Below are 19935 nucleotides of genomic sequence, written 5' to 3'. Positions count from 1 at the left end.
TACAATATATCTACATATACTATCCCCTGTTATAGCACATACTTGTTGGACCAACCCTGCCACTGACGTCGGCTGGTAAGGTGTATTTCAGTTCAAAGCCCTTATATAGCATCCCTTGTGGTGTATGCAGTGTTTGCCTTGTTACCTACAGCAGTACACACATATACTACAAGCATGACTATGCTCAGCAGTACATCACTACAAGATAACTGTTTCCACTATATGGATTGCATGCACTTTAAATACTACAGAATCGTACTATATACACAGACATACTGACTGTTCTACACACCTTATTAGTAACCCGACGTATCGTTAACAGTTGATTCAGTCCTTTCCGGTTTGTGTTTCAATGTTATTTGTAATGTTCCGCTGGTATATACGGATGGTTTGAATGTGTGATAACACATCCTTTTCTAGTTACATATCAGTAACATGTGGTATCCTGTCCACCAATTGCTGTTCCAAAGTAGTTAATTGGATGCATATCAGCTGTGCAGCTACTCCATTAGCTGATACCATGGCAACAGTGGTGTATAAGTGAGTACTCCTTTCGGGCATTGTCCGTTTGCCTTACTTTCGAGGGAAACGGCCTAGATGTGTTATTGCGATATATTTCAACAGCTATATGGAGACACACAGAGATATATTAGCTTCATGACTCCCGTGGACTGTGTGTAATGGCTAGACAATTTAGTTCTACATGTGAGTACAGCTGTTATATTTTGGAACAGTGCTACTTATGCAGGGTTTGTTTGTACCTGATACTTCTGCAGATGTTTAAGTCTGGCAAGGATGTTTGGCCAGCTCAAGGCCGTATGGCTATGAATAAACTGTTATGTGGTGTACAGTGTGCTCACCAGGCATCCTTGATTTGGTGTACAAGTGTAGCATACTGTGCTGTTACTCACTAATTGCTAACACATCCCGGTGTACGCACAACCCTCTGAAACAGTATTAGTGTAAACAAACCCTATTACATCAGCAGCTGTTCCATTGTATAACAGCCGCTATTTCACTTAGGGCCATGTTAGTGTGTCTCTGACAAGGTATGTTAAGGCTTCTGCAGATGTCGTACAGTGTGTGAATGATTTGTGATGTTATTACAGTTTGTATTGTAATATGTTTGGGTGTGGGGGTGATGTTGGTGGGTGTGCTTAGCAAATGCAGGTGTGTAGGAACTGCTTTTATACATAATCGCTATGTGCATGAGGGGTTCCTTTCCTATTTGAACACCTATCCTTTTGTGAACTAGTACAATGGTATTTGCAGGCTGATTCATTAAGGCACTGTTATGTGGTTCCTGTATAGCATGCAGGTGATGTTAGTCCTTGAATTCCTTCGGTAATATATCTGAATGTAATAACGTGTTGCTACATGATAGCTGTGTATTTCTGTCATATGTATTTGTAGTCATCGTAGTTGTGTTGGTGACTGACCCTCTTTGGCTAGGGTTGCCACCTTTTCATATGTCCATAGTGGGTCCTTTTCAGGACACACATCTGATTTTACAGGCTGACACAAACCCATGGTCAGTACAAAGGGATAGAACTTTCCTTACTTGCCTAATTATAAGCTTATTCTTGTAGCAGTTTAGTAGCTTATCCTGCTTCCTGTACCATGTAAGTACTTTAGATACAGAAATAACTATTGTATGCAACTATTACAGTACATATGGGACATAATTATGTCCTACAATCCCAGGAAATTTGCCATGTTTAATATATTTGGTCAGGACACAACCGCCCAAAGAGGGAGTGTCCCTCGCAAAAGTGGAACAGGTGGTAACACTATCATTGGCTCATGTCCATAGCACATATTTGTAATGGTGTATAGGCATATACTCTCCATATCCTTTGTTCATAAAGGTTGGTAGTGGTGGAATGTGTGATTGCTATGGTGTATGTTATACACATATGTGAACACTTCAACCGCTGTATACGGGAGACCTGTGGAATCCCAAAACCCCAGTGTTCCGATGCACACAGTCCCGGGAACAGACTCCCATACCCCACATTACTGACATCGACAGTAACTCGCGAAGGTAACACGAACATGGAACACACACATGCACACACAGACACACTACTACCCAACACATCCAAACAAACAATCCTACACTACATATGAACAGGTGGCCAAGCCCCCCCTACACACCCCATGTAGGTGTCTGCACCCCACACACCACCCCCTACTTCAATATTCTATATTCTAGGTCACGCAAACAGACGCACAAAGCTAACCCACAACCACACATTACAGTCCCCCAACAACACACACCACACACAGAACACACACTTACACACACTACAGCCCTAAGAAACACACATACAGACAGTAACCTACCCAAACCGCAACACCAGAAGCACTGACTAACTGTCCATTAACATCGTGAGATTACACCTCACACATCTGGTGTTTCGGTACTGTGTTCTTTCGGACCTTAAGCATCGGGATTACGTGCATATATATGTATATCCCCATATATCGACATATCTCTCTCTCTCTCTCTCTCCCTCTCTCTATATATATGATGTGATGTGTATGTATATATAGATATATATATGTGTATATATATATATATATATATATATATATATATATATATATATATATATATATATATATTGTGTACATGCCAGTTTGTCCTATTTCAGCACATTCCTACCTTTTGTGTTTTATCCTGTCAGTATACACAACTGCCATTGGTACATCTCAGGTAGCTTAGTGGTATGTTATTGTGATGAATGTGTACATGGTTGTGTGTTCTAATCCTGGCAGTGATATCTTACCTCTCAGAGCAGGCCCTGGTAGTGCAAGGGTGGTGAATGCACATTTCAGCGGTTGTGTGTTCCACATGTTTATTATTCTGTGGAGAACTACCTATATATGCAAGCTGTGTTTAAGGTATACTATGTAACATGTACACATCTGTGAAAATTCCTGTCAGGGATACTCCCCATTATTTGGAAACACATCCCTGATTACATTATACAAAACCCCTCACTAACACTTCGGGGAATTCTTGCAGAGTGGGTGGTGAACAGTAGCTACACCCCAGGGATCCCACAAGTGGCTCTGCTCTAAAGAGGGACAGTTAGTTGATCGATGGAGCGGTGATAGCAGACATGTTTTGCCTATGCTTATGAGTGGCCTCGGTGGTTGGGCATGTACTTACCTAATATATCTATGAACCTGTACATACAGTATGGACACATGCTGATAGCTTAATATACTGTTCAGGTATTGACTTACCTTGTGCCAATGGCGGTTGTGTGTACAATAGTTAAGGGCTACCTATGTAGGATGCACACAGTAGACCACCTAGACATGACAATTTACAGGTGGTTGTGTGTGTGTGTGCCATCCATGTTTACTGTGTGTGCAGGTAGAGAAGGGTGTCAGTCCATGAGTGCCTACACTGTCAGTGTGTGTGCTATATGTTCCCTCTTTGACAAGGCATGGGCATACTGGGCATGCCTTCGTCTGCCTACTGGGGCTAGCACAGGGTGTTCATGATCTGGGCCCCCCTGTGCCTGTGGGTCCCTTGGCAATGGTGGTGGGCTGTGAAGGCCTTCACCATTTTGTCCCTGCTGCAGCTGTTTCCACAGGATCATATTGTGTAGCATGGCACATACTATGAAGATGTGGGCACACGTTCCTGGAGAGTACTGCAAGGTTCCACTAGATATGTCCAAGCAACAGAACCGTGATTTTAGCATCCCAAACACGTGCTCTATGATGATTCTGGTTTCTGCATGTGCCTCATTATGGCACTCTTGCGTGGCTGTGTGTGCATTTCTGATGGGTGTCATCATCCACGGTTCCAGTGCATAGCCAGCATCCCCCACCAGGTGGCCATATGGGATGTCCCCCCTGGCAAATACCTGATACAGCTGTGAGGCATGCCAGATGTGGGAGTCGTGATAGTGTCCAGGACTGCCAGCACACACATCCATGATAATGCCCTGGGCATTGCACATGACCTGGCAGTTGATGGAGGGGAATCCCTTGCGGTTTATGTAGTGCCTACCTTGCTCACCAGGTGATGACTTGATGTGTATGTGCGTGCAGTCTATTGCACCCAGTACCTCTGGTAGTCCACCACACGGTGGAAGAGACGCATATTGCTGGCCAACTCCTCCTGTGTTCGGGGGAAGTGTATGTGCTCATTGGCATGTGGTAACATGGCATCCAGGAACTGATGGAGTACCCTGGATGCTGATGCCTGAGAGATCCCCATGATAACCCCAGCTGGCCTTTGGAAGGTACCTGTGGCTAGTATTCTCAAGCTTACACATACTTTCATGTCCACTGGGATGGGTTCCCCTCTGTTACATCTGGCTCTGAGGCATGGCCGGCACAGCTCAACAAGTTGCTGTATGATGTCCCTGTCCACCCTGTAATGCTCTACTATCTCCAGATCATGTAGCCCCTGGTAGGTTACCCTGGGTCTGAACACTCGTCTCCTCCTCCGGTGCCTGAGATGGTTGTCAGCATCATCCTCTACACCACCGTCAGTCTCCAACACATGCTGGTGAATCAAAGCTATGGCAGCCCCTAACATATACATATTAAAAGTTCCCCATCTGTATACACCAATGGTGCAGAGCGTCTGGGAATACACAAGTGTGTGTGGGGGGCTTTCACACCTTATACTATTGTGCAATGGATGATGCTGGTGTAATTGGGTGTGTTTGTGTTATTCCAGCTGCAGGGTATCTTAATTATTGGTTTTACAGCAGGTACTGCTATTGTGGGGCCTTTGGTGTTGACTTACGCTTGTCTGCTGTGATTCGTCTATTGCCCTTTACTTCTATTTTCAACTCCCATTATCAGGCATGCATCCAGCTGCCACCTTTCTTGTTTTGTGCTTCCACAACCCAGGATTGTGTTGGGAAATGTGTTATGTAGCTGATCTACAGCAAGTTTGCTTTGTTCTGCTGTGACAGTTCTCTTTTCTAAGCTGTACAGCACCTCCCCTTTCCTGTTCTGCAGGTAGCTGCTAGCAGCCTTGTTAGCTGTTGTCTAAGGCCCACTATAAGTTTCTAGGTGTTAATTACTCATTTGTACTCCAATTACCATGCTGCAGCATTTCCTTATTGTCTTCCCGTATCCTTCCTGTTTCAGCTGTGGTGCGTGCCGCGCGCATCTGTTTACCGGGTTTCGTGCGCATTTTCATCCATGTTCACATGAACTTTCGGTTACCTTGTGTGCTCTCAGCTAAGCAAAGCTATGGCTACTTCCACACCCCTATCCTGCGGCTTTGCTTAGCAACACCCAACATGGATTAGCAATGATCCATTGTGCTTACAGATATGGTGGCATGCCCCTCTCTTGATGTCATGTTTACCTCCAGGCCACTCCTCGGTGTTGTAATGCTACGCCGTGTGGTACATCCTTACGCTGGTGGGACTTTTGCGATTCAGTATTACTTGACTCATTTGCATGGCATTGACTGCTAATTCCTAGTTACCACATGGAACACTATCACAGACCCTTAGCAACCCTTGCATCATGGTTGTGGTATAGCATGCATGCCATTGAGTATTATGAGGATATCATGAATTGCATTACATTACAGTTTTATGACATCTAAATATGATTTCATTATGATCCCATTTGCACACCAGTGCACTCTAGTTTTACTTTGCGTTGGTGTGGTCATGAAATTAAATGTTATTTTTTATATGTTGTGCATGTTGTTTTATGCCATTGGCTATATATCTAGCCATTGGCATATATTAACATTATAACACATACATTTGGTCTGCTTTCATGGCTCCGATTTTATGTTTGACAACATGTAAACTGTTTTTTTTTTGGTTTACATTTTTTCATGCTTACACTATGCGTGCACAACTTCATGAATCACTATATACCTTCATTTGCATGATACACAGCTGCACATGGGGTAGTTAGCATACATGCGCCGGGAGCTGCGCAACTCTGGCGTATGCTGGTAGTGCACATGGAAACAGCTCTTACCTGAATCGTTCGATGGCCATATTTGGTGCTAGATCGCCGACGCTACTCCGGCACATGGCGCAAGCTTAATGAATCCCCGGGTTAAGTATCTATGCAAAACAATTCTGTACTGAGCTAGATAAGTGTATAAATCTCTTGGTCCCAACCAGATCAAATATAATGGAAAGTTTAAGAGCAAATCATCCTAGTGGTCCACAACCATAAATAAACTGGACAACAAAAGAAAAAAGTCTCCTTAAAGTATACAGCAGAACAAATGGTGATCAAATCAAGGTTGACATCAGAGAATTATCAAATAATTTGAAAAACACCATTAGGAAAACCAAGGCAGCCCATGAACTTAAGCTAGCATCAGAAGCTGAGGATAATTACAAATCCTTCTTTAGCTGCATTATTAAAGTAAGAAATAACACCCTTTGCTTGGAATGTATTCCAAAAGCATTACCTACTCAGATCCAGTGGTCATTGCCAACATACTAGCAAACAAATGCATTGCAAACTTCAAACAAGAGCTATTTACCCAAAGCCCACATATCCTTACAGATTTCAGACCTCTTCATCATTATTAGCAAACATTTACTGAAGGTGGTTGCAAAGACTAAAGTTACATCCTCCATGGGACCCAGTAACATACCTGGCTGCTAATTAAATAGTACTAAACAGGTATTGGTGCCACCGCACCTTAAACTATTCAACCTGATCCTAGCCACTGACTTTGTCCCTGAGGTCTGGCGCACAGCAGTTGTGGTGCCACTTCATAAGAGTAGCCTCACCACTGACCCTGGATATTATAGGCACATCATTTTGACAAGTCTCATCTGCAAAGCCACAGAATGGATAATGAATCTGATTAACAATGATATTAAAAATCTTTTTCCAAGATCCAACCTCAGCAGTTTGATTTTATATTAAATGTAAATCTGTCTAATAAATATGGTTAACTTCTCTGAAAGGGTAACATAGGCAGTTAACCACAGTGTATCTCAACCTTACCAAAGCATTTGATGTCATTCCTCATTACAGCACAGTAAACAAACTCAACACACTTTAAATAGATCTCTATATAGTAAGATGGATAGCAAACTGGATAGATGATAGAACCCACAAAGTGTGAGTAGCTGGTGCTTCCTCAGAGAGTATGCAGGAGATGAATGGTATTTTGCAGGGCTCAGTACTGGGATGGAGCTCTTTTGTTTGCCATCTACTTTTTGGATCTCCAGATCACAAACCAATATTTCTGGTTAGCCAGATTTGCGAATGACTGTAAACTGGGTATAGTTCTCAGCCCCGCTTCTGATTCCCAGCCCCCCAGCATGACCTTACACTTGTCAATATCTGGTGTGCAAATAATAAGTTCAAATCAAACTAAAAAAGTGGAATATTGCCAAGTTTGGTAGAAAACTTCTCCCCCAGCTTATAGCACAGACAGCACCCCTCTTCAAAATGAGAATGTAATTACAGACCTTGGAATATGGGTTGCTAAGTCCCTCAACTTTGATCATTATGTTGCTATAATGGTCAGGAAGTCCTTTTACATACTACAGCTGATTGCAAAAGAATATCATCCAGCTCAAAATAAGTTATTGTCTCAATATACTCCAATCATGGAATACAGTGCATCCTCTGAGATGTATCTCACTAGACATCTCAAATGACTGGAGATACCCCAGAGGTTTCTGATTAAACGGATCAATGGTATAAAAAAAACCTAAGTTACCAGAAACAATGGGAAACACTGACCTTTATTCAGTGTTCTGTAGACTTCTGAGGGATAATCTATGCCATGCCTTCTGTGTCATTAGGGACTCAGCAGTCCAGGATCTCTTGTATCTCCACAATTTAAACAATCCCACTAATACAAAGGCAGGAGATCTATACATACATCAGCAAATAACTAAAACACTGTGGAGAAAGAGATTTCTTACACTACACCTTCCTCACCTCTGGAATAGACTTCAACTGTAAATTAAGCAGTGCAGTACCTTACATTCCTTAAACTGGGAAGTAAATGACAGGAAAGGTATTCACAAATCCACACTGACTTGAGTGGCCTAGGCCTCCTTGAAAAAGGAGGTAAGGTTTTAGGATGGGAACTGGTAAGGTGTAAGCAGACATTAGGCTCATTTGCCATGTATTTCCTATGATGCTATTATCCTATGATCTGATGTTACAGAGACAATGTTTTAGGATACAGAATAGATACAATTATTTCAAATGCCTGGCTTTTTCTTGAAAAAGTCCAACAATAAGCATCATGGACTACTGCTAGATTCAAAACCTAAGGAAATCCCTGTGCCTTTCTGGAGAAAATGCTAGGGAGAAATAGAACCTGTCACTTTAGTACCAGGTCATCATAGTCAAACTATGAGAGATGCCCCTTTGCAGAAAAGGCCTACTCTGAGGTAGGTCTTTATTTGTGAAGTGAACTGAAATATTTTATGAATAAAAAAATATTTTGCCTTTTGCTTTGCCCAAGAGTTTCATCCTGTGGTCTCAGTCAAACAAATAAAACAGTACTGCCTCAGAAAGGTTATTTTTTGGGGGGAGGGGTATAATCTGTAAACAAAAATAATTGGAACAGTAAAAATATGTCTTGGATCTCTATTTTGACATTGTATAATTGTCAAATTGTAGGTCATGCACATTGTTGGAAATGGGTTATTCCATGCGGGGGGGGGGGGGTGAAGTCTTCTATGAAAGGAGCTGAAATACTTTAATAAGATTTATTTTTGACAATGCATGTCATTTCATCATAGTTAAAGGATTAGAGTTATATTCTGCCAGAAAAAGTTGGCGTCCACATCTGTGTGTGTGCATGTGTGTGTTTGCGAACATGTGGTAATTAGTGTAAAATGAGTAATATTACTTTGTGAAAAAGTTATTGAAGTTTTCATTTAAGCATAGTTTCTGTCACAGTATCTAGTTACGAAAGGTGTACTCTGTCAGCAAAAGGTAATTCTTTTTTTTAAAACTTTCTTTTTATTAATTTTCATAAATCATGAACTTCTCACATCATGTAGATAATTATACATAGACATAACACTAAATATTAAAACTATATACAAAAGATGCTCATAACATTATACTATTCTGTTTGAAATCATTACATTTTATCTAATAACTTTTTTAGTTTCATCCAGGATAACTTTCTATGTGTCATTCTTGTCATTCTAGAAGCAAGAGTCAAAAGTTCTCTTATTACATACTGTTTTGGCCAATAATGTAAATTCAGCAAAAGATACAATTGCTTTGGTTTTCCAGTTTAAAGTGATGACTTTCCTTGCTATAGCCAAAAGAGACCAGAGAAGATGCACTTGTGATTTTGGTATACAATCTAGCACTGGAGCATTAAACAACAAAAGTGCATCTGTTATTATACACTTGTCAGTTCATAATGCCTTTATAAAATCTCTAAATTTCTACCAGAATGGGACAATCACTCTGCATTCAAGGAACATGTGTACCCAATCAGCACATAGACTCTCATCACATCTCCAACAATTATGACTAGTATTATTTGACATTATAGCAATTCTCTGTGGGGTAAATAAACTCCTGTGTAAAAACTTCCATGTAAATACTTTCCAATATGGAGATGATGTTGTATGATTGATTGACCTGAGTGTTACTAATTTATCATTTTCAGAAAAATTAAATCTGTTCATACTTTCTATATAACTCCATAAAGAGTCTTCTGGCTGTTTTAAGTCAGCTCTTAATGTCTTATAAATCTTAGATAAAGAGAACCCCCGTGCTAAATTGTGATGTATTTAATTCACATAAAAGAAAGATTATTTTAGGCTGTAATAAAATATTAGTCACTTGGCTCGTTTTAAATTCCTTTATTAGATGTTCCCTAAAAAATTTGAATATTTAACCAATTATCTTGATTTGTGTTATACCTTGCTAAAAGGCTTGTAGTATCATGAATATTATTTGTACTTAGGAACTGATGCCAATAATTTAGTCCATTGCCTTTCATTTCCATTATTTTATTCATATTAAAAGAGTCTAGACAATTCTTCGTGTGTGCTATTGGGAATATTATTATAGAAAAATGTCTTGTTATGCAGTTACTATTTTTAATTTTCCTAAAATTGTTTAGTATATAGCTAACACAATGTGGTAACTTCTCATGTTTATTTTCTTTATATACCGAGTCCTTTACTACTAAAAAAAAATTGTTATTTTCAGTAAAAATGTAATTGTTTATTGTTTCATCGACATTAGATAGTAAAATATTCATGTGTAGATTTTTCCAGCTTGAAGTATACTTGTTACTACCACTTGCTAATGATGTGAATTATAACTGATTCAGCATAAAGTTCTAAGTTTGGAAATGTAATTCCACTTTTTTCCCTATCTCTATTGTGCCAATCATACTTTGTTTTTGTTTTTTGTGGGAACCATAAAAACTTAATTAGAAGTGAGTTGAGCTGTTTTATTATTTTTTGGACTGCTAATAATTATTGTTTGAATAAGAAACAAAATTTTAGGAAGAATACACATTTTTATTAATGTTAGCTTTTCTTCAAAAGTAAACATTTTATTCCATTTGTTTATATATTCTTTGATTATACCTAACAAATTTCTATAATTGACTTGTATAATTTCTTTCCAATTAGGTTTTATATATATTCCTAGATATTTAAGACTGTTATTCCCCCAACTAAAATTACTGTGTTTTCTCCATTCAGAACTTACTTTTTTATTTACCAATAATGTTTCAGATTTAGTGCTGTTGAATTTTAGACCTGAAAGTTTCTCAAAATGTCCTATAGCTATTGTAATATGCCTTATTCAAGAGTCTAAATTTCCTATGGTTAATATATCGTCAGCAAATAATTGTATTTTAGAAGCATAATTTAAATTAATAATAAAGCTATTTATGTTGTTATTATTTATTATGTAATTTGCAAATGGTTCTACTGACAATGCAGATAACAAAGGTGACAGAGGACAACCTTGCTTAGTTCCTTTTAGTATTTGAATTTTGTTAGATAAAAAGGCCCCAATTTTAATATATGATAAAGAGTTTTTATATAAGCTATTTATTAGTTCTATGAAATCTGTGGAGAAATTAAATGTTTCCAAGACTTTAAATAGGTTTGACCAAGATAAAGAATCAAATGCCTTCTCTATGTCTAAACTAATAATTGATAATTCTTTTTTCTTTTTATTTACAACATCTATTAAGGTTAAAAGTCTGATGACATTGTCCTGAACTTTCCTATTCAAAATAAACCACGTTTGATCATCTGCTATTATTTTGGGGATGAATTGATTCAATCTTTTAGTAAGTATGGAGGTAAAAATTTTATAATCTACATTTAGCAGAGATATAGGTCAATATGATGATACTAATTTAGGGTCTTTATCTTGCTTTAGAATGGGAGATATTATAGCATACTTCCATGAAGGAAAGATATTTTTATTTTTCCTAAATTCTTCAAAAGCTGCCTCTAAAGTCTTTAAGGTGCCTTCTGGAAACAACTTATATATTTCTCCTATAATCCCATCTAATCCAGGTGCCTTATTGTTTTTAAGATTATGAACGCATTCTTTAATTTTTTTAATGTTATTGGTTTGAGCAAATTAGCATTTTGTTCCTTTGAACCTCTTTTGTTATTTTCATTCAAAAAATTACACTTAAGCATATTGTCTGCAGAATCACTATTTGTATTATTTACCTTCTCATAATATACTCTGAAGACCTCCAGAATTTCTTTGTGTTCCGTTACATGTCTTGTTTTAACTCCTGTATTATCAGTGATTTCTTTTATATGACTTAGTCTAGCTAAATTTTTTGCTTTGACTGCCAACCTATGTACATTTTTGGGGTTCACTGAATAGGATTGAATTTTGAATTTTTCTAGATTTATTGCCACTGTATGATTTACAATTTCTGCATATCTAGTATTTAATGTTTTAATGTCAGAATTAGTTTTTATGTCCTTGTTGCTTAAACTTTTCTTTATTCAGTCTATTTTTAGTTGTATTTGTGTTAATTCATTTTCCCATTGTTTTCTTTTGTTTAGATACCAATTTTTGATCTTACCATATAAATAAGATTTTAGTGAATCCCAAAGTATAACCTTTGAAGTTTCATTATTATCATTGATGTCTAAAAAATATTTTATTTCAACAAGAAGCCACTCTTTAAATCCATTAAGTGTAGTAATGTAGACAGGTAACCTTTGCCACGTTATTAAGTCTTTAGGCATGATATTTACCTTAAAAAATAAGGCATTATGACCTGACAATGGGCATGAACTAATTAACACTTCTTGTACCTTAGAAAATATATTGTTAGTAACTAGTACTTTATCAGTTGTTGTTTGTATACCATACCTATATGAATAATGGGTGTATTCTAATGAGTGTGTTTCTTTTAAATCATATATATCCCTAAGACATAATGTTGTTGTTATTGTGTCTTTCGACTTATCCCGGTTAGGAGTCGCCACAGCGGAACTCCGGTCCGCTAATGTTTGGTAGTGGATTTTTACGTGCCGAGTTACCAGCCCTGACACACAACCTTCAACGAAGGCACACCCATTCACGCATGCCTCCATACAGAAGACGCTCTAGCTGAGAATCGAATGCGACAATGTCTTGCTGTGAGGCGACAACGCTACTGCAGCACCACTACCACGGACATCCCTAAGACATAATACATTAATAAAATTCTTTAACTTTTTAGCTGCAGGGGAAATTCTAAATTTATCATTTTTGGTAGCATCTTTTTCAGTGAGAAGGCAATTGAAATCTCCTGCATGTTTTATTTCTCCTTTGGATTTGGAAATTATTAACTCTAAATGAGTCCTTGCTGTAACTGCTCCAAAACCAGGTATCCAGTAAAAATTTACAAGGGTTACATATCTTTTGTTTATCTCCAGAACTGCCAGGCATAACATGCCATTCTTGTCTGAGTACGTATCGATGACATTAGGCATTGGTAATGTTTTTCTCCATAGTATCATCATGCCTCTTCTCTAGGTTTGGTAGTGGGATTCTACAAGGACCATATAACCATTAAAAGATAATTTTTCTATGTCTCTGTTGACAATATGTGTTTCCTGTAAAAACCTATATCTACTTTATTGAATTTCAAATATCTAACTATACTCCCTCTTTTGACAGGATTATTAAGGCCATTGACATTTAAAGACATACATTTATAAGAGAACATTTAGAATGATACAAATATATCTACTGAATTTAGTTATGAGCAGGTAAATAGAAATGAATAAGAAAATCATAGCATATATAACTATATACAAAACTAAACATGGAAACCTAATTTCCTGGCTTGATGAAAGCATCATCTTAGCCACCACCACTAACAGTCCTGCAACCAATCAACCTTTATATTGCTGCTTCTGCCCTCTAATAATTAGGTATACAGTTAAGCTTATTCAATATTATGTAACATTATGTTTAGTTATTGAAGCGCAAAACATCTCAAGACATATGATAGAATATTAAGTATTTTACAAATTACAAATAAAATAGTCATGCAATAAATATTCATGTTTGACAAACATCTCTATGTTAGAGTAACAGGATTATGCTCTCATAAACCAGTATATGTAAGCTTGACTTCAAAAGCAATATAAGAAATCAGAGTCTTTCGTTAAGATGAAAAAAGATATTATTTTCCTAATACAAATTAAACTATGAATAAAGAGTGTACATTATATGATTTGAAATGGTACTGCATATTAAATATATATTTATATATTTAAGGCATAGAAACCCTCTCCATTCTTCTTCTATCACCCATTCTCCTCTCGACTATTCCTTTTATGCATTTGTTTATGGGCTATATATGTATGGTCTAAGCAAAGTATGACCAGTATTTTGACATCTGTAATATTAAACTATTATGAGCATTTTAAGCTTATTCAAATGTGGTAAACGTACTTTATTCAAACACCCTTTTCTGTTTCATTTATCCCCTTTTGTTCCAATAATAAGCCATTTATACAACTTTCTAATATTGATATTTCAAAAATGCATTCATTCAAGTCCTCATTGTTGTCAATATCATTGCTATTAGCAAGAGAATAAATCAACATTGCTTATACTAGTTATTAATTATAAGATAACATCTTCAATATAATGATCAGATAGTACAAGTGTTTGCTGCTTTGAAGTAACTGGATATGTGTTATTCCCAAAACAGCTTTTTGTTTTGTTTATTCAACACTTACTGTTGTATTAAGTACTTGCTTAAAATCCATTATTAGTACTACGTGGGCTATGCAATCAACTTACTCTACAGCATCCTTCTATATTTTAGGAATGCCTAAATACAAAGTACCCTTGAAAATAATAAGCAATTTTCTATTATCCAAATAACATTCCTAATGTATCAGCGCTCACATGAAAAAGATATGTTTAAAATAGGATTTTTTGGGGTGAGATATATAACACATATATGAAGGAACTCTCAAATATGATTCTCCAAAAGTGACTTAAGAAGAAATACCAATAATGTTCTCTTTACAGTTTCTTTTTTATTTAAAACATTTAGATGTTCATATATCAGGTAACTATATTTACCTCGGCTTATTAACATTCGGCAATAATACACCTTCCCCCTTTTTTCTGTTTTTTTTAATCTATCTGTAACTTATAAAGGGATGCTCTATTTTAATGTTTTTCAACTTTCCCTACAGCCAGCTGTGTTCATCTTGCATTAAATATCTGGTGAAGCTGCATTGTAACTAAAGCGTCTGTGTGATGTATAGAGAAATGCTAATTTTCTCTTCATGTGTAATTTACTCTTCATTTGTAAGTTATTTTATTTCTACATACAATTAACCAGAATTCACCTTAGAACTAAACATGTATCTCACACTGTCAATAAGTTTAGAAAACAAAACAATTCAAATCAATGCTAGGAAGCATGAGTGATAATTGTGCCTTGAACACTGAATCTAACTGCAACTACAACAGTTTCCAACATTTATGTTATTAAATCTAGTCTCCGGCATCAAGAAGAACTAGTAAACATTCATTTTGTTAGGAAATTATAAACTTACAGTCAAGAAAGTACTTTGAAGAATATTTTGAATGTCTCAGCATCAAAAACTTCCTTGCTGCATCTTTGTCACCTGTCGCAGTTGTTTCTTATGTGCGACCGAGGCTCAGAGTACAATTACGTCATCACTAGAAGTTTTTACAAAGAGTGCCAGTCTCAAAACCACAGATCAATGAATAGTTCGTGACTTAGTTCTCTTGAGGCTTTGCATTCAAATATGAACTGCATACACGAGGCAGGTATGACATTTTACAGTTATTTTTGTCTTTCCTAGCTTTCGTGCACTCATGGGTTACAAAAAAGCATGTAAAATAGAAAAAGTTAAACAGGGTAGCACTATGCAGCTATTAATTTTTTTTAAAACCCAGACCGCACTTCTTTTGAAGCGCTCGCTCTCCCCAGAACATCCATCATAATTACTTTAATACCTATAAAGAAAATGTAATCAATCTAAAGCCCACAAAGCTTCCTGACAGACTGTATAAGCGCCCACAACCCCCGTTCAGCATTTAAAGCTACTGCCACTCTATTTAATGTATTAAGGTTACAGAACAAAGACACATAAACTATTTTTAAACAACAGTTTAATATTATTCTGACGGCACTCAGCACACCGCTAATTTAAAATATAACATTAAATCACGATCTTGTAAGATTGTGACAAGATCTTATGTGCTTATAAGCTTTTTGTTTTTATTTATATTATAATCTATACAGGGGATAAAAAACTTCATAACGAAGGAAGGAGAAACGGCAGAAAGTAATTATCTATATAATAATAAGAGTAATTACTATAAAAGAGGAAGAAGGGTTAGTTATATATAGTTGTAAATATTTATTTTAAAATCTTACCTCATATTTGCACTATTTATCCTATTCCAAGGGAGAATAACCTCAGGAAATTAGAAGCTTATGTTTTACTTCCCTTTAAGTTTTTTTGTGGACTTATCATTTGCTGTTATTTTGCCATTAGTAGCTTGTCTCTTTAGGCTTGGAGTAGAAAGTTCCATATCTTCAATTTTGTCTAGTAAATTATGTTTTTTGACAAATTCTGTTGCTTCTTCAATATTATTAAAGATTTTTTGACCATCTGGAAGTGTGACTTTTAATCTAGCAGGGAAGAGTATTTGAGCTTTTATTTCAGCTTTCTTAAGGTCTTTAATGAGGGGAATACAAACTTTCCTTTTTGCTATTGTCACAGATGTATAGTCATTATCAAATCTAATAACTCTTCCATTTTCTTGAATGGAGCTCTTCATTCAGGCAGTTTTTAACACCAGATCTTTATCCTGTGTTGACAAAAACTTAACTATGATGAATCTTGCTGAAGTTGGATTTTTTGATATAGAAGGATTTGATAAAGACCTATGAGCCCTTTCAATTCCGTAAGAAAGTGACTCCGGGAGGTTTAGCACTTTAGGCAACCAATTATTCAGGAAAAGAATCATATTATTTCCCTCTGTCTTTTCAGGAACTCCATAAATTTTAATGTTGTTCCTCCTTGACCTTGACTCCAAATCTTCCACTTTCTCAGTTAATAAGTTGTTTTGCTTCAATAAGAAATTTATTTGACTGTCATTCTCTATCTGCCTTCCATCTATGTTCATGCCCTTGTGAGCCATTTTAAGCCTAGTCAGTTATCCCCTGTGAGATTCAAACCCTGTACCTTGTGTTTGTAAGGCAAACACCTTAACCATTAGGCCACCCTCCCAACCCAGTAATTTAGAGATTCTTCTATGTTGGTTATTTGATCCGAGTGTTTTGAAATCATTTCCTTTAAATCTTGAATTTGCTTTTTACTCTCTTTTTTCATATTTTCCATAATGTTTTCTAGATTGTCCATTTTAGTAGAAAGGTCCTGTATACTTGTAATTATGGTCTGCAGTTCGTTTTTCATAGAACTGTCTTGAGCTGAAGACTTTGAATGGCCCATATTTCAAGTATCTGTATATAGCTGCTAATATTCTGACAGGAATTTTGTGAGAAAATTCACTGAAAAATGTTACTTTTTCTTCCTCAGGTAATCCACAACAATGAAAAGAATATTTGTAGGTAGTGTTCCCAATGTATTTCGAAAAATTCCAAATAAATCCTGTCAGAAATAAAACTTATAGATAGAGCAACAAAAAACTGCTGCACTCACTCCGACATCTTAGCCACGCCCCCCAGCAAAAGGTAATTCTTGGGGATTGCCTATAGCCAAGTAGTACAAACATTTAGCACAATGTGCAGTGAAAATTAACATAGGCAGTATCAAAGTTTGAACTATGGATGATTCAGAGACAAAACATATGTCCATGAAAAGAGAAAAATAGAATGGTATGCAGCACAAACAAATTAATGCATAATGGTATGAAAACAATGAACCCCACACAGGTAAGGTACACAGATTATGCAAATGATGACCTCAAAGAAATGTACAGAACAAGGCACAACACACTGCAGTGCAAATTTATTCTGAACACTGGGGTTTTATTGTTGACAGGCGACAGGAGATCGAAGGCATAGCAACAGCTGCTGCAAAACTCTATGTGTGAGTGGTCACTACCAGAGCTGTGATGTTGCACACCATGGCTATTTATTTATTTATTTTTATTTTGTCAACTGGGTTGATGGACTAGCCCACAGACTATTTTCAGCCATGTTCTGGATCAGTGTGGCAGTTGCAAATTGCAGCACAGAATTATAAAAGTTAGGTGTAACATAATAATGACAGAACGTACTTGTAGAAATATACAGACAAAACACAATAAGCTGTCAATGGATACAAGAGTAAAAGAGAGGTCAGCAGTTATATTCACAGATTATTAATAGTAACATTTTATCGTGATGATGAAAATAACATTTGAACAGTTTAGAAATATGCAAGGAGTCAGGAGAGATATTACATAAGGTTTGTCATATGTGATTGCTGCTTGATGTCACATTTTTGCCAATATCATAGGTTCATAGGTTCATAGGTAGGTACTAGGCTATCTGCCCAAGGTCATTTATAAGCCTAGCCAGATTGTGTCGGCTTTCGCCACCCCATTGATTAATTAACTGAGCCTCTGTCAAGCAGAGCCAATGAAGTGATCCCAGGGGTGTATTTTCTGTTACCCATCCACTCGTCAAGGCTTCTCTTGAAGAGTGTTAGTGAGGGGCTCTGCCTAATGTAGTTAGGAATTTTGTTCCAAAGCATGGGGAGTCTCTGTGACAAGAATCTATCCCTCCAGCATGTTCTATTTATTGTTGTGGCGAGGTTTAGCTCACTAGAGCACATGGCTCGCAGTGACTTGGATTTCTTTAGGTGGAGCATGTCCATCAATTCTGAGTTGGACATTGTTTTGTAAGTCAGGCAGAGATCACCTCTGAGTAAGCGATATGCCACTGAGTACAGCCAGAGTTTTTTCAGTCGGGCTGCATAGGACATATGTTCTCCCCGGACCTCTGCTGAAAAGGGGCTGCTGCAACAGCACTTGTACTCTTTGATAAGAATTGCAGTTCCAAGCTGCTCTTGCAAGCTTTGAGAAAGTTTTTGTCACCTGTTGCTTTGCAGAACAGAGGCTTTGCCAAAAAAAAAAAAAAAAAGACCAAAAGGAATAAGTGTGGCATCTGTGGGTAATTTGTACGTGCAGCATTTAAGCAAGATAGAAGCCCTGGCAACTATTGGCAGCAAGTTTACTTTTTGTAATGAGTGGTAGTGATGCTGGCTTTTGCCGCTTATGGATAGGAGTCAGTATACCTTGTTTACTGTGACTTGGAGGCTACAGATGCTTTGGCCTGATTGTAGAGAAAATATTTATTTATTTATTGACATTTGATTACAGGGAAAGTCCGAATGGGCAGCAGCCCCTTTCAGCAGAGGCCCTGGGAGAAAAGCTCCAAAGTATTACAAATCATTTTAAGAATAATAATTTTATTTAAAGTCTTTAAAACTATACAAAAAACAAATGTGCTTTAAATAATTATACCAAATTAGATATAGTATCAAAACATTGGTTAAGAATAGATTCAAGTTATATGACAACAATTTAATAGTTAGAAAAATGTTATCAAATTTATAGAAAAATTAAAGGAAAGTTAGAATAATACAAACAAGAATTGCAATGCAAAGTGAGAGAGAAGCAGGCTTATGGTATATTTAGAGACAAAGCTAGGGGAGCAACATTGATAGAAATAAGGAAGTGAGTGAAGAAGGGAGAGTAAAGAGATGTAAGGTATGAAGAGATATATGTCCATATTTAAGGATGTAGTTTATCCTGGTGTTGAGCAAGAAGAGAGCCAGCTTTTGGCTAGGAAATCCTTCAGAATTATTTTTTAAGGATGGGTGAGAGGGTATTGACCTGATGGATAGAGATAAGGAGTTAAATAATGGTAAAAATAAGGGAATTAGTACTGTAATTTTGGCATCATCATCATCTATAATACCAAAGCTTTCCTGGATTCTAGTATTTATATGTGATCCTTAACTGTTTCAGTGCTGCTGCTGTTGTGATACTTTGTACAATCATAGCACGCAGCACAGCCCTACCATCCATTCTTAATATTATGTTTTAAGACAAAAATGAAAGCAAACTCACATCTATAATCTTCCTAAATCTTTCCAAAGCTTCTGATACTGACTCCCAACCAAAATTACCACGTAATCTTCAATAAGATTCTTCACTACTTCTCCTACATGGTTCAACAGTTACCTCAAAAGCCACTCACAAGCAGTCAAATGACACTCAGCCTTTTGTACTTACCATTACCTACTGGTGTACCACAATGATCCATTCTTGGACCTTATTTTTTAACCCTTTCATTAATAATCTCGGTTCTAGCTCTGCTCATGCAACATTAAATCAATATGCACATGATGCTGCTCTGATCTGCTCATCACCTGTCCTGCCCTCACTACAAACCACCACTCAAGA

Source organism: Protopterus annectens, chromosome 4.part1 (genome assembly GCF_019279795.1).
Source record: "Protopterus annectens isolate FY-2018-M chromosome 4.part1, PAN1.0, whole genome shotgun sequence".
Classification (NCBI taxonomy): domain Eukaryota; kingdom Metazoa; phylum Chordata; order Ceratodontiformes; family Protopteridae; genus Protopterus; species Protopterus annectens.
Note: the sequence above shows the minus strand (reverse complement) of the source record.